General features: G+C 32.9%; 1 protein-coding gene across 1 annotated transcript in view; it reads right to left on the reverse strand.

Moving 5' to 3' along the window:
- LOC145680380 (chymotrypsin A-like) overlaps positions 1 to 1,175 on the reverse strand; it is a 229,164-nt gene extending 227,989 nt beyond the window's left edge. Inside the window, exon 1 of the mRNA XM_081750811.1 lies at positions 808 to 1,175. The gene's annotated coding sequence lies outside the window, so the exon portion shown is untranslated. The remainder of the gene's footprint in view (positions 1 to 807) is intronic.
- Positions 1,176 to 14,502: the final 13,327 nt, after the last annotated feature.

Below are 14,502 nucleotides of genomic sequence, written 5' to 3' on the forward strand. Positions count from 1 at the left end.
CATGCCTAGCAAATCTTGTGCTGTTAGGGTATCTGAAACTGTACCTAAAGGACGTACCTAGAACATAGATATATGTCCCAAGTGACGTCATAAAAGCAAATGACTGTATTGAAGGGCATGATTTGATATATTTTAATTGTGATTAGTATATTAATGCATTTTAATGTGTTAATCGGAACGACTAAATGGATATTTTTTGTAGCACTTCAATGCAGCTTATCGTGTCATTTGAGTAGAAAAATCGCATTTCTGTATGGTTAAACGAAAATGTATTTAAGCGTATCATTTAATACATTTTAATTAATATGTTATATTAATGTGGTTTTAACGTGTTATTCGAAACGAGTAAACGGATATTTGTAACAATTTTATGAAGATTAATGTGTCATTGCTGTAAAAAAAAAAAAAAAAAAAAAAAGAATATGCGCTTCTCTGTATAGCTAAACAAAATATAAATAAGCGCATTATTTGATACATTTGAATTGTGACTGGGGTATAAACGCATCTTAATGTATTATTCGGAATTATTAAACGGAAATTCGTATCATTTTTATGCAGATTAACGTGTCATTGGGTAGAAAAATGCTTTTTCTCTGTATTGTTAAAGAAAATGCGTCTAACCACATAATTTGATACATTTTAATGTTTTTCCTTATATTCATCAATTTTAATGTTATTTGAAATCATTAGATAGATATTAGCAAAATTTTGTGCAGATTAACATGTCATTGATGTAAAAAAGAGAAATGCATATCTCTGTACGCTTCAAGTACCAGGTGCAAATATGGAAAGTGCCGTTCTACTTACGTGCTGTCTGTGAACTTTGACTTCCAAGCACACGGTTACGTTAATCACTCAGGTCTTCTTGCGTATGTCCTCTGCCCGTAGGAGCACATCAAACACACAAGTAAACACACGGTAAAAAAAAATCACCAGCACTTACTTTTAACACTTTATTTGTTTTAAAAAAAGTAAGTATAAAAGAATAACTAATATTTATCACTTTCGATTATTGTAAACAAATAAAAAAATATTTTCCACTTGTGATTTTTCACTTTCTGCTCCGAGAGACCGTGTACCGGTACTGGAAGTGCCAACCGGACGACATCTGGCTGCGTGATAGAAAGTTATCCCATGTAGCCGTCATAAGAGCTTCACTCTCAGCTAAATAGCATCTGCAAGGTCAACTCCCGTGGAGTTCAGCAGCCAATGGGGAAACTCTTATTAAAGCTCTCAGCCAATTAAATTGCTTCATGCGCTCGTACATTACAAGTACAGTACGGTACATCTTCAAGCTTTTTCTTTTTTTTACTTTACCTTCATTACTACCCATTAAGGATTCTGCTCTCGAAATACGTGTTAATAAAAAAATAAACAATAACGAATTTGATGCCATCTAGCGTGAATATTTTGAAATAAATAATAATAAAAAATTACAAAATAATAAATCTAGAAGATGTGCGAATCGTGTGTTTTCGGTAAAAGGGCATTTAAATTAATATTCATCTGGTAGCATTATGTAGTTGTGAATGCACGGTTTAAAAGGTCATGTTATGCGACTAGTCTGACTATCAGTTACAAGTTATATAACCAGCAACGTTTGTTGCAATCAGAGATTTTATTTAGCTTGAATTAACATTCTATTCTACGTCAGATTTAATTTTACTTTTGATAAGGAATTTTCGTTTCTATAGCAAAATACTTAACACGTTCGCTGCGGCAGTGTAAAATTGAGTTTGAATCTTAGTTCTGTACGAGTCATCGTGTGTCTCGTTGACGATTTGTCCGTCGATGCCAGTAATGTTAAAAATTTTGTACAAATGAAAATACCACAAAGGCACAGAGGTAATACAATGCATAGAACGGCATCACACAGAAATGAAGTATCGCACAAGCCACCGGTGACTCGTAACGTAGCGAACTTTTGATTCTAATGCTGCATTAAAATAGGAGTAGCAATGGCGTAGTCGAAAAGCGTAACAAGTAGATGGCACAGGGTCGCACCCTCGCAGAGTTACACCAGGTCCGGACCCCTTTCCCCCAAAATTCGAAACAACGTAAATTTGTACCCTTTTTAAATGAAACTATATTTTCTTAGCAGAGAAACGATTGATGCAGCTTTGAAGATTGGGTCTTACACTTCATCTTTACTCTTTCTTTTCTTTTAAAAATATTCGTTATTTATTTGTTTCTCTGAGAAAATAAGTAAAAGTTTATGAAAATTACTTATTGTCTTTACGGATGCAGAATAACAGCGGCTCAATACTACATAGATGTTGTGTCTCGTAGTATTAAACCCCTCCCCCGCTCAAAAAAAAAAAAAAAAAAAAAAAATTGGACGTCTCCGAACAGAAATCTCTGTATGCACGTCTGGGATGACCAAAGTTTAATCTCGGTGGCAACCAGGGCCGTGCCGTGGAAAATCAGCGCCCGGGGCGAGAGTATACGACGGCGCCCCCATACATATATTCCAAGCAATTTTTCCTATCTTTTTTCCTTTTTTCTCCCGAATTTTTCGCCCCCTTACTTCGGTGCCCGGGGCCGTCGCCAAGCTCGCCCCCCCCCACGGCATGGCCCTGGTGGTAACGGGAAGTTCTTTTCATTCTATCCTCATCCCAAAGTGCCTCAGGGATCTGGGGAAAACCTGGGGAATGATTAGAGTAGCTAGATGTTAAGTTATTCCCGTAACTTTTACGTTTTCCTGTCTTCTTTTACGCTATAAGTTTCTATTATTCCCGTAAAACAATTTCTTCTATTTTCTTTAGCAAATAAAAAAAGATATACACGAGGGTCACTACGAAAATGTTGAGATACGCATTGATGTGGCACAGTATTTGAATTCCAACAATTGCGTTCGGTAGTGATATCCAGAGCGAAGAAGCGAAGCAAGTTTCAACTCGCCTCGCTTATCGGCGTGGCCGTATCGCCTTCACTTGTTTGTTGATGTGGGCAGTATTCGGCTGTCTAGAATGGAGCTTGAAAGGAAACATTTTCGGGTAATGATCCTTTACGATTTCAAAAGTGGTTTGAACGAGACACAAAGCATTGACCGTTTGCAGGGGGCATTTTAGGACCTTGCTCCTTCCCCCCTGCTTAAAGATGAAGAGAGAGCTGGACGTCCGGCAACAGCTGTATCAGATGAAAACATTGCCGCTGTGGAACAAATGATTCGAGAAAATCCTCGAACAACTTTCAAGGACATTAAATCTACAGCGAACATTGAATCGTCAGCAGTAACAAAAATTCTTCATGATCATCTTCGGCTTAGGAAGGTTTCACTTCGTTGGGTGCCTCACACTTTGACTGAACAGCAGAAGCGCATGTGTATGGAATGGTGTGAAGAAATGCTTGCAAGATTTGATGGAGGCAATTCTCGACGCGTGTCTGACATTGTTACTGGTGATTAGACTTGGATCTATCAATCTGACCCTGAAAATAAACGCCCGTGTACAGTTTGGATCTTTCCAGACGAAAATCCACCCACGAAAGTTAAGCGACCGCGAAGTGTGGGAAAGAAGATGGTCGCAACTTTTTTCTCCAAATCTGGCCATGTTGCAACTGTTCCACTTGAAGAACAAAGGACTGTTACTGCTCAGTGGCACACCACTGTTTCCCTAGCAAAAGTGTTCCAGAAGCTTCGGGAACGGCGTCCAAGAACTGGATTGCGTGGATCCTGCTTCATCACGACAACGCGTCCGCACACATGGCCAACATCACAATTCAGTTTTTAGAATCCACGGAGGTCAAACTTATGACTCATCCGCCGTATAGCCCTGACCTGGCCCCATATGATTTTTTTTCTGTTCCCCAGGATCAAAGATCGCATGCGTGGGAAGAGATTTTGCAGCCCTGAAGAAGCTGTAGTGGCTTACGAGAATGAACTTTCAACACTTGAAGAAAAAGACTGGCAACACTGCTTCCAAAAGTGGTTTTCGAGGATGCAAAAGTGTGTACAGTGTAATTGTGAATACTTTGAGAAAATGTAAGTGTTAAATTGATTTTAAGTATGTAAGTTATTTCACATCTCAAAACTTTCGTAGTGACTCTCGTAATAATCCTGGAGACTTTAAAAATATTTTTACAATCACAGTAAAACAGAAAAAAAATACAATATAAGTTCTCACATTGTTAAAAATGCAACTCAACAACGTAAGTTAGTGATTCCAACCTAGAACCTTATATATTCCCACCTTGAATGAACAAATTCCGAGTTTGCTCTTAAATTTCCCGCTTGCTTTGCTAATTACAAATTTTCAAAATTTATAAAATACGAAAATTGAAATTACTATATGTTACTTACTTTTTTGGATACTTGAGTGAATTATTCGTAAATTCCAATCTTCTAAATTCCTAATATGTATTTTTCTTAATTAAAAGAGACTATTGAAATTGTTGATGAAAAGAAGCACATTTTGTTGTTAGAATTTAGTATCTTCATTATGCTTTTGTGCCATAAGGTTGTACTGAACGTAATGAAACTGGACAAACTTCATTTTCCAGTTATTCCGTGTGAGACTGGCAGTTTGTTGTGTGGTGTGGTAATTTATTTTTTTCCGTTCATCATTTTCTTTTTCTTTAAAACAAATAGTTCCAGAAAACAATTTACGTTCCTTGTTGCTTGCTTTTCTGAAATTCACAATTTTCTACACAAATCACTTTCACACTAACATGCACTTTCTAATGACAAAATTTGAAAATTAAGACCGATTTCACTTTTATTCACGCGTCATTAGTCTATTCGCCGCTCATAGAGAATTTTGTTGGCGTCGATGAAACAAACATAAATTCTATTTTACTTCATGTGGAGTTCGTTGAAAACTGGACTGTTATTCTGCAAAGTGAAATTCAGAGCTATCACCGGAATATGAAACAACTGAATGTTTTGTTGTAATAAACGACGATAAAACATACGATTCGGATCATGTACTCATAGCCATAGACAAGATTCTAAAAATACTCGAAGAAAAGCGAAAATATATTTTATAGAAAAAGGTTTGAATACGTGAAAATTAGTGTCTACAATTTCCCAAACCGTGTCAGTGATTTCTGATGGTGCTGCATCCCACTTTAAAAATCGCTTTCAGATGTTCGAGATGCAGACAGGTCCGATAAAGCAGTGGTTTTGCAGTGAAACCGGCCATGCAATAGATAAATTGACGTTCATTTGTTAATTTATGTACAAAAAGATACACATGCGCAAACCAAACTATAATAAAATATAGTTTATTCATATCCTTATGTACATACCACAACAAGAATTATAACTCTATCTGTCTCCATAGGCGAATGGTGAGGCTCCAAAGTTGACCATTTTCCATATCTTCTACAATTCATAAATTGTATTCCCCGTCTTTGATGGCCCATTACTTGGCGGGAAATTTTTTTTCGACAAAACAAAAAAATATGGGTCTCTTAAAAACATGTCTAGTTGCTATAAAAAAAGTTTCAACAATATCTGAGATGGTGATGGTACAATTTTATATTTTTTTGCCGGAGTTGAAATGGAAGGCACCATATGTTTATTAGTATTATTCTAATTCTCAGTATTAGAATGAGAATAATTCTAATACTTAGAATTAGTACTTAGTAATTCTGAGTGTTACATATTTCCCTTTTCCGCCTTAAAATCATGAAATTTTACCTTTTTTATCTTTGTAAAATCTGGTAACTTTAGGGATAGTGGTGGAAACGACGATAGAATGACTGCCCATAGCTAGAGAGTGGCCAGGATACCATCTTCAGACCCCCCTGAAATATTCAGTTCCTTGTTGGTATGTAAATGTAAGATAAACTCCAGTTAGGCCACCCAAGAATGATCTCGGTCTCCCTGTTTTCGTGTTCTAGCGTGGTGTACATCACCTCGTGTGACCTGATCCTAATGGGGACACCCTTAACGTTATGGATACTACGTATAACGTAGAAAATTGGTCGTAGTTTGAAGTTAGCTACCAGACATCCATATTTCTCAGTGACAATCTCCGTACACACTCTTTTGTCTCCAGGGGAAATTGGTCCCATGATTTTCCCAGATCTGTTAACATATCTCCGTAATTTCCACGCCATTTCATGTTTTTTCCGTAATTTTCACTTAAATACATATGTGTATTTGCAGTACAGATGGAACCAACTGAAACACACTTACTACAAATGAATTTTAATTGATTAATTGATTACGTCCTTAGTGAGCATTGGGATTATATTGAATAACACTTGAAGTTTAAAGTAGAATCGGTACAACTGTAGTTAGTTCGATGCTCAGTAACCGGGAGTCGAACCTGGGACATCGAGTGCTAAAGACATGTTTACCATACTACGAATGGGAGCTTTATTTAATTTCAGTAGAAATGTTTTAAGTGTTGCTGTTACTGATAGTCTCGCGTGTGAATTGATGCAAGAAGTTTTTGTAAATAGAATGAATTCGAATTGTATCCTAGTTGATTCAATTAGTTCCTGTTATTTATATCTGTATGCTGCACCAATAACATATCAATCCATTTTTTATGTATTGAATTTAGGAGTACTGTAGAAATGTGTTTTTAACAAGACGGTAGAACCTATATTTGTTTATATGGTTAGCAACCTGGCGTGGCAAAATCGGATGAAGGAACAATAGATAAACATAAATATCGTTATAAAAAAGTACGAATCTACTACGATTCTATATATAAATAAAATAAATAGTAATGTGTTGAAAGAACTTCGAAAATAAGATAAATAATAATAATAATTTCATATAAGCTAATAATAATGAAACGCTAGAAAATAGTAATATTAATAAGCCTATATGCATACTATAGAGGACAACTTTGCATCATGTTTACAGACTTCTCCATATTTATTTATTTTCTACTTCTACATCCTTAACAACTTAAAAGAAATAACGTGATAAAAAATCTAATATCATAAGAAATTATGAACAACATATTTAGTATGTACAAATGTTACGGTGCATCTACATTAAATAATTACTAGCTGAACCTCCGTTCTCTACACAGTGCATCATTTACATATGAGCATGAATCTCCTTCTCATTTCTCACAACATCTGCACATGTCCCTTTACAAGTAGAGGACGTTTTGGTAAAAATCGGTAAGGGGTACCATAAAGGGAATATTTTTTCGATTATTTTTTCAATGTCTCTCACCGTTCGCAAGATTGAGCCTACTTCCTGTTGGAGTTCCTAATTCATGTATGATCAGTGTTTTCTTTCTTTTTGCATACAGTATGAAATAAGCAAATACATTATATATACAATTAATTATAATGTCAGTGATATATGGTGTTCTTTGGGCAAAACTCTCCAAATAATAAAGATTCATCTTAGCCTGGAGAAATTGCTACCAGTTTTTCATTATCATTTGGCCCTGAAACTAACGTCTGAGAAATATACAACTCCTGTATACAACTATATAGTGTTGTAATGTATAAATGATAGGATATGATGCTTTTTTAAATTTTCAACTCTTCCAATGTACCCATAAAAAATATAATATATAAATAACAGCCACATTCAAATATTCAATTAGAACTGGACAATCTACACAAAACTTGGAATCGACCAGCGAAAACGGCACGTTTTTAGCATTTGTGGTTTTCGAAATCTCATTGTCGAAAGGATTGGATACAAACATATAAACTTTTCTTTGGAGATAAACATGTAAACCTAACATTTTAATATATATAGATCATTATACGATAGAGTTCTCAAGATATCTATAATAATTCTAATTACTATTATCAAGCTAGAAAAGATACGATACTTACTTTGGCCCATCAGAAATTTGATCTACCGGAAATCTAACACTTTAGCAATGGTCGAAATTGTGCTGTTGAAGTTCAAATAATTAATTATTCGAATATGTACTATGTATGTTCATTAATATGTAACATTACAAGCGTACAGCCATCAAACATTACACTTAGGTCTCTTATTGTATCAAACTATTTCAAAATATTGCCTTGTATTTCATATTGACTAACATAATACTGGGATTTATTGCTGTATGTTATACACATAGTTTTTAAACAATTTATGTTCTTACCATTATGTTTACACAGTGCAACAGTTCTACTTAAGTCATGTTGTAACATAATATTGTCCCCATTGTTATTTAGTAATCCAAAAATATTTAATGCTGTCAGTATAGAGGAAAATGTTAGAATATTTTAAAACTGTTGGAAAGTCATTAATAAAAATTGTAAAAAAGTAATTGTTCCAAAAGAGACTCTTAAGGAATTCTATTACTGATAGTTAATGAGTCTGACAAGACATTTACTATTTTAATTTGGAATGTTCTTCTGTCAAATAACTTTCAAAAATATTTAGACACAAGAGAGATACTTCCATGTTCGACATTTTTTTGAAAGTAATCTATGATTTATTGAGTCAAAGGTTTTATTCATATCAATATACAGGGTGTCATTTATTATGTACCCAAAATCCACTGGTGAAATCCTCACATCTAAACAATAAAAAAGTCCATATGAACATAGGGCGGAAAACGCGTTGTTCCAAAGTTACGAGATGCCGAAATTGAGAAAATTGTAAATTTGAGGCTGCCTAGCTCGGAAACTATGAGAGATATCAAAGGCGATTAAAGAAATATTAGAGAAACCAATACACTGTCTATCTAAATAACTATGTTTTAGAGTTGGTACGTATCGGCGCAACGGATTTTATAGAGGGAGCTTCCGTATAGGTTCTGCTCTTCCACTTCTTGTTTCTAAAATCATGTACACCGGTACAACCCAAAACTGCAACATATGCATTTAGATAGACAGTGTTCTAGTCCCTCTAATATTTGTTTAACCGCTTTTGATATCTTTGATGGTGAAATTTCTTTGGCCACCTCTTTTAAAATAAAAAAGTTATTCCATCTATACCACATCCAGATATGGTATATATGGAATAAAGTAAGTTTTTAAGGATTTAATAGTATCTCTCTTTCGTTTTAGTTGTAATCAGAGGGGATTTCCCCTCACAGGAGTTTCTGACAATGTCAAATAATTATTTACATTACCTAGTAGTTGGAAATGTCTGATAAACTGATGTAAAGTACTCTACAAATGAATGCCAACAAATTCACCATCAATAATCAAAGAATTATTTTTAACAATTTCAGATGAAACTTTGTTGCTACTCTTAAATATGTATCTCCAAAATTTCTCAGGACTACTATTTAATTGATTTTCCATTTTAATATGCTAAATACGTTTGTCATCTTTTAGTAGAGTCTTAAAGGTTTTACGGTAATTGACAAATAATAAATAGTCTTCATAATTTCATGTGATTTTGAACCTTTCATGAGCTAAGTTCTTAGCTTTTAATAAGGAAATAGATTTTTTGGAACACCAATAAGGATACTTTGATGTTCTAGGATAAGCTTTCGGAATGTTTTTTTACCGTAGGTGATACAATTCTTATTCAAGTAATAATAATAATAATAATAATAATAATAATAATAATAATAATAATAATAATAATAATAATAATAATAATAATAATAATAATAATGTTTGAAATATGTTTATTAGCAGCAGACAGCAATACAGCCACAATTGCCCCTTACAAGAAAGAAAAAAAATGTTTTACATAGGGCGCATTCAAATAGAAGAACATCATACAACTAATTATACAAAAATGGATGAAAAAGATAAAATATTTGTTGAAAAAAATAACAAAAACATGCAGTATCTGTTACAAACTGGAAATACAAAAATAACAATAGTGAAAAAAGAAGCATGATTAACATTCATATATAAAAAAGGTATAGCATATAAGATTAGTATACAAAGTGAAATTCAAAAATAGATTATTATTAACCATGTAGTTGTAACAATTTACAAAATAATAAAAGAGAAAAAATCAAAAATACACTTTGTAGCTGTTAATACAATATGAAAATAAATATTTCTAAGTTGAACGCTTCGGTAAAATACACAGATTAACAATGCTAATAATAATAATGACGAAAAAATAAGCATAAAAAGTCATATGACACAAATAAAAAATCAATGACCAAGTTTTTTAAATTATTTAATGCAGAATACGTAGTAAAGAAGGAATTAAGCATAGAAGAAAAGAAAAGATGATAGGAAACTGAAGACGAGAGAACAATAAAAAACTAACAAAAAATAAGAGAATCTTTCAAATGGCACCTTACAAACTTTACTAAATGACATCCAGAAATATAATAAAAATAAGAAACAAACATGTGTATCTGTTCATAGTTAAAAAATTCTTACAATTTGACTTTTAAAAAATACAATATATATAAAACAAATCCATACAATATTTAGAAGAATACAAAACCGAATTAAGAGAATTAGTTGCAAGCCTAAAGACATTTCATAATTTATTTAAAAAATTAAAAAATAATTCACGCACCTTCTTGAAATTCTTATGAAACAAATCCAGAACTGGATAAAATTTATTAGCTGTTTCTATACTTTTATATATAGAAGACCTAGTTAGATATTTACTAATAAACGGAACAAATTTCCTAATGTTTCTGTGAGGAATTTTTAAAGAAAAAAAAGTTCTCCAGAACAAAATTCTCATGTACAATTGCATGAAAAAAATTTCAAGTCAAAGAGCCGACACCTGTCAGACAGTGGGGTAAGATTAAGATCCACCCTTATGTCTGACAAGCTCGCCTCTCCTTTTCTTTAAACTTCCATTTTAACCAGGCTAGGAATGAATTTTGAACTGATTCAATTGAAGAACTAAAATATTTTGCTTCACTGTTCCAAATTACCGTACAATATTCAAGATGAGACCTGACATTGCACATATAGATAATTTTTCAGGTGTTAATATTTGTAAAATTTCGACATAACCATTTAATCATTGTTAAATTCCTCCTAGCTTTGAAGATAACAACCTGAAGATTTTTCTGATAAAGCAATTTTTCGTCTAATATTACTCCTAAATCTCTAACATGCTTAACGAATTGGATATGTTGATTTCCTATCCTGTATTTGTAGATGGAAGGGTTTGTTTTCCTCGAAAATGTTATTCCTTGCGTTTTGTTGAAGTTCAGGGGTAGGGAATTCTCTTCGGACCATTTGACTATGATATCTATATTTTTTTGCAAAGTATCTTGATTTTGTTTGGACTTAATTTGGCTGAAAATTTTAATATCATCAGCATATAACAGATATTTACAAGTTAAATCAACACAAATGTCATTAATATACAGCAGAAACAATAGTGGACCAAGATTAGAACCCTGGGGTACCCCAGAGGTATTACTATGAATAGCAGATAGTTTCCGTTTATATTTTATGACAAATTTCCTTCCATTTAAATATGAAGTCAACCAATCAATAATACAGTTAGGCAGGTTATATCTTTTTAATTTGTTTATCAGTAAATGGTGTGGTAATCTATCAAATGCCTTAGCAAAGTCCAAGTAAATAGCGTCAACTTGACCACCCGCCCAAATAACTGGAAGGATATAATGCATAAGACTTACTAAATTTGTTATTGCACATTTACCAGCCATAAATCCATGTTGGTTTATATTAATCTCATTCTTTACTTTATTATAAACATATTTATAAATTATTTTCTCAAAGATTTTCGGAATTACCTTCATTACAGAGATTGGTCGAAAATCATTAATAGACTTTCCATTAGTTTTAGATATGGGTGTTATAGAAACCAATTTCCATACATCAGGATAATTACAAGTGGATAGACCCCAGTTAAACAATGAAGACAATATTGGTGCGATTATTTCACCTATTCCTTTAATAATGAAAGTTGGAATTCCGTCTAACCCACTTGGCGATTTAATCTTTAAAGTTCTGATAGCTTCCAATACATGATGAGTAGTAATTTCTGGGGGTTTAACTTGACCAAATTCTTCAAATGAACATTGATTTCTAATAACACTAACCGAGAAAGTCTGAAGGACAGATGAAAAATAGTTGGCAAACTTTTCCGCCAATATACTATCATTAGTCAACAAAACTTTATTGTCAATAATACCAGATATTCCCTTATTTTTTAGAGCCATTTACATATTTCCAAAAATTTTCAGGAGCAATTGTAAGATCATTTTTAATTTTACTAAAATGAATTTGTCTGTCCACATTTAATTGACTTCTGAAAGCTCTTCTACAATTAGAAAAGACTACATAATCATTTTCACATTGAGAAGTTTTGTATTTTTTGTGAGCCTGATTTTTTATTTTCAATAAAGAGATCATTTTTTTTGAATACCATAAGGGAAATTTTGATATTTTAGGCCTAGATTTTGGAATATTACATTCCATCGCAGATTTAATAACTTCCTCTAGTTTGCGAGCTGCTAAATTGAGATCGTTACTTAACAATATATTAGACCAATCAGCATTAGCAATTTGAAGATACAAGGATCACCTTTAGCATATAAATTTTTTCAGTGGACTCATATACTTTACAAACATTGGACAAAAATACTTTAGTTATAAGTGAATAATGATGTACATCAGGAGCTACCATATACTCATCGTGTCTTTCGGACACTATAGATGCGTTAGTTAAAACTAAATCTAAATCCGATACCACTGGTTCAACACTTAGATTCGTATTATCCAAAAAAGTTGACAATAACTGAAACCTGACTTTAGAGTAATAGTGTATTCCTGGTAAAGGCTCTTTATTTAACCAATCTATTTTGGATATATTAAAATCCCCAAAAATTAATACATCATTTTTTAACAGGTCAAGTTTACTGGAGATACAAGTTAAATAGTTCTCAAATACTTCAAGAGAAAATGTAGGATGAAGATATACACAAGAAATTAGAAGATTTTTGGTTGATTTACACCTAAGTTCAATCCAGACACTTTCCAAATCATATCTTCGAAACACCTGAAAATTATTTCTGACAGCAATTAAAGAACCACCTCCTCTTTCACCTCCTTCCACACCATAGCAGCTGTCCGCTCTGAAACAAGTATAAGTATCTGGAAAATAATACCGATCATCATGAATTTCAGATAACCAAGTTTCGGTTACAGCCACAATATCATAGTCACAACTAAAAATTGAGGAGAAGACCTCATTACTTTTAGTACGCAGTCCACGAACATTCTGGTACCAAATTTTAAGACTCTCCATGCTTAGCATGAGAGTCAGTATTCCTAGGAAGTTCATCCTGATTCCGTAATTTTCCAAAGAAAGGACCAATTAAAAGATCTCTAGGTCACACCTCAGGATCACTTATAATAGAAAAGTCTTGTTCGTTTACCTCAACATGGAAGGAAGAGTAAGAATCATATTTTGTTTTCAATTTGGTACAAGTCACTTCAGTTACATTAAGTTGTTTTACAATACTCTCAACTTCTTTTACCTCGACTGAGGGATTGAACCTAGTTACAAATAATGCTTTTTTTCTTAGATTAGTGACCAAATTGGAATTATTTGACCCACTACCTATTTTTAGTTTCCTCTGTTCCTTTCTTAAATTTGATTTATCTTGTACAGTTTTAGTTGATTCCCTTTAGTTGATTCGTTTCTTATTTCTTGAAATTACCTGAGTCCAAGTTTGAAGAGATTGAAGGATTGAAGGATAATAACTAACTAACTCTATGGCCTATGGAACCCGGAGGTTCAATGCCGCGTTCACAAAAGCTGTCCACTAACTTCTATCCTTAGCTAACTGCATCCAGTTTCTACTTTGTATTCCAATCTCCGTGACATCCATCTTGAAGGATAATAATAATAATAATAATAATAATAATAATAATAATAATAATAATAATAATAATAATAATAATAATAAACTCAAAATATAAAACAGTGGGAATTACTGTTTTCAAGAATTTGATAGTTCGTAGAGTACGTTTGTTTTATCTTGGCACACTTTTCGCCAGTGCACTTGGTTGGCTTTTAAAGATTTTCTGCTAGCACTCACGTGAACGTTTTAATCCAATAGAAGTCTTATTGGCTTTGTCGTGTAGGTGACGTTAGCTGTCAGCCAGCCCATCAAATGAGGTCATTGCTATCTAGCGGGTAGTTGAAGTGCTTAGTTGCCCCACGCGAACAAGTGATTTACGGTGATTTGTGAGTGGTGTGGCGTTTTACTGTTTTTTTTTTTTTTTTTACTGTATTCTTACTCACAACTTAAGGGGACATTTGCCATTTTGAGATTTACTAATATTAATGCATTACTCATGTTCTGTCTGTATGAAAACACTATTACATTGACTATATGTATGATTAAAAGTGATTTTATACAAAATTAGATAATTAATTACTGCATAATTAATTATTAATTATGCATTTTTATTACGTGTTTTTCTCTGTAATCAATTGTCAGAAATATTTTTGTAAAAAAGTATATGATTCTTTACACATTTCTCATTGACATAAAATAATAATACACGTCAATATCGTGACAGATATTAAATTATTATTAATTGAAAATGGAAAAGTGCATTGCTGATACTACTGAATTCCGTATGAGGAACAAACTTTCAGTTTTGAGCACTATTTTTGTGAAAAATACT

This window comes from Thermobia domestica, chromosome 3, assembly GCF_964235325.1.
Source record: "Thermobia domestica chromosome 3, izTheDome1.hap1.1, whole genome shotgun sequence".
Taxonomy (NCBI): Eukaryota; Metazoa; Arthropoda; class Insecta; order Zygentoma; family Lepismatidae; genus Thermobia; species Thermobia domestica.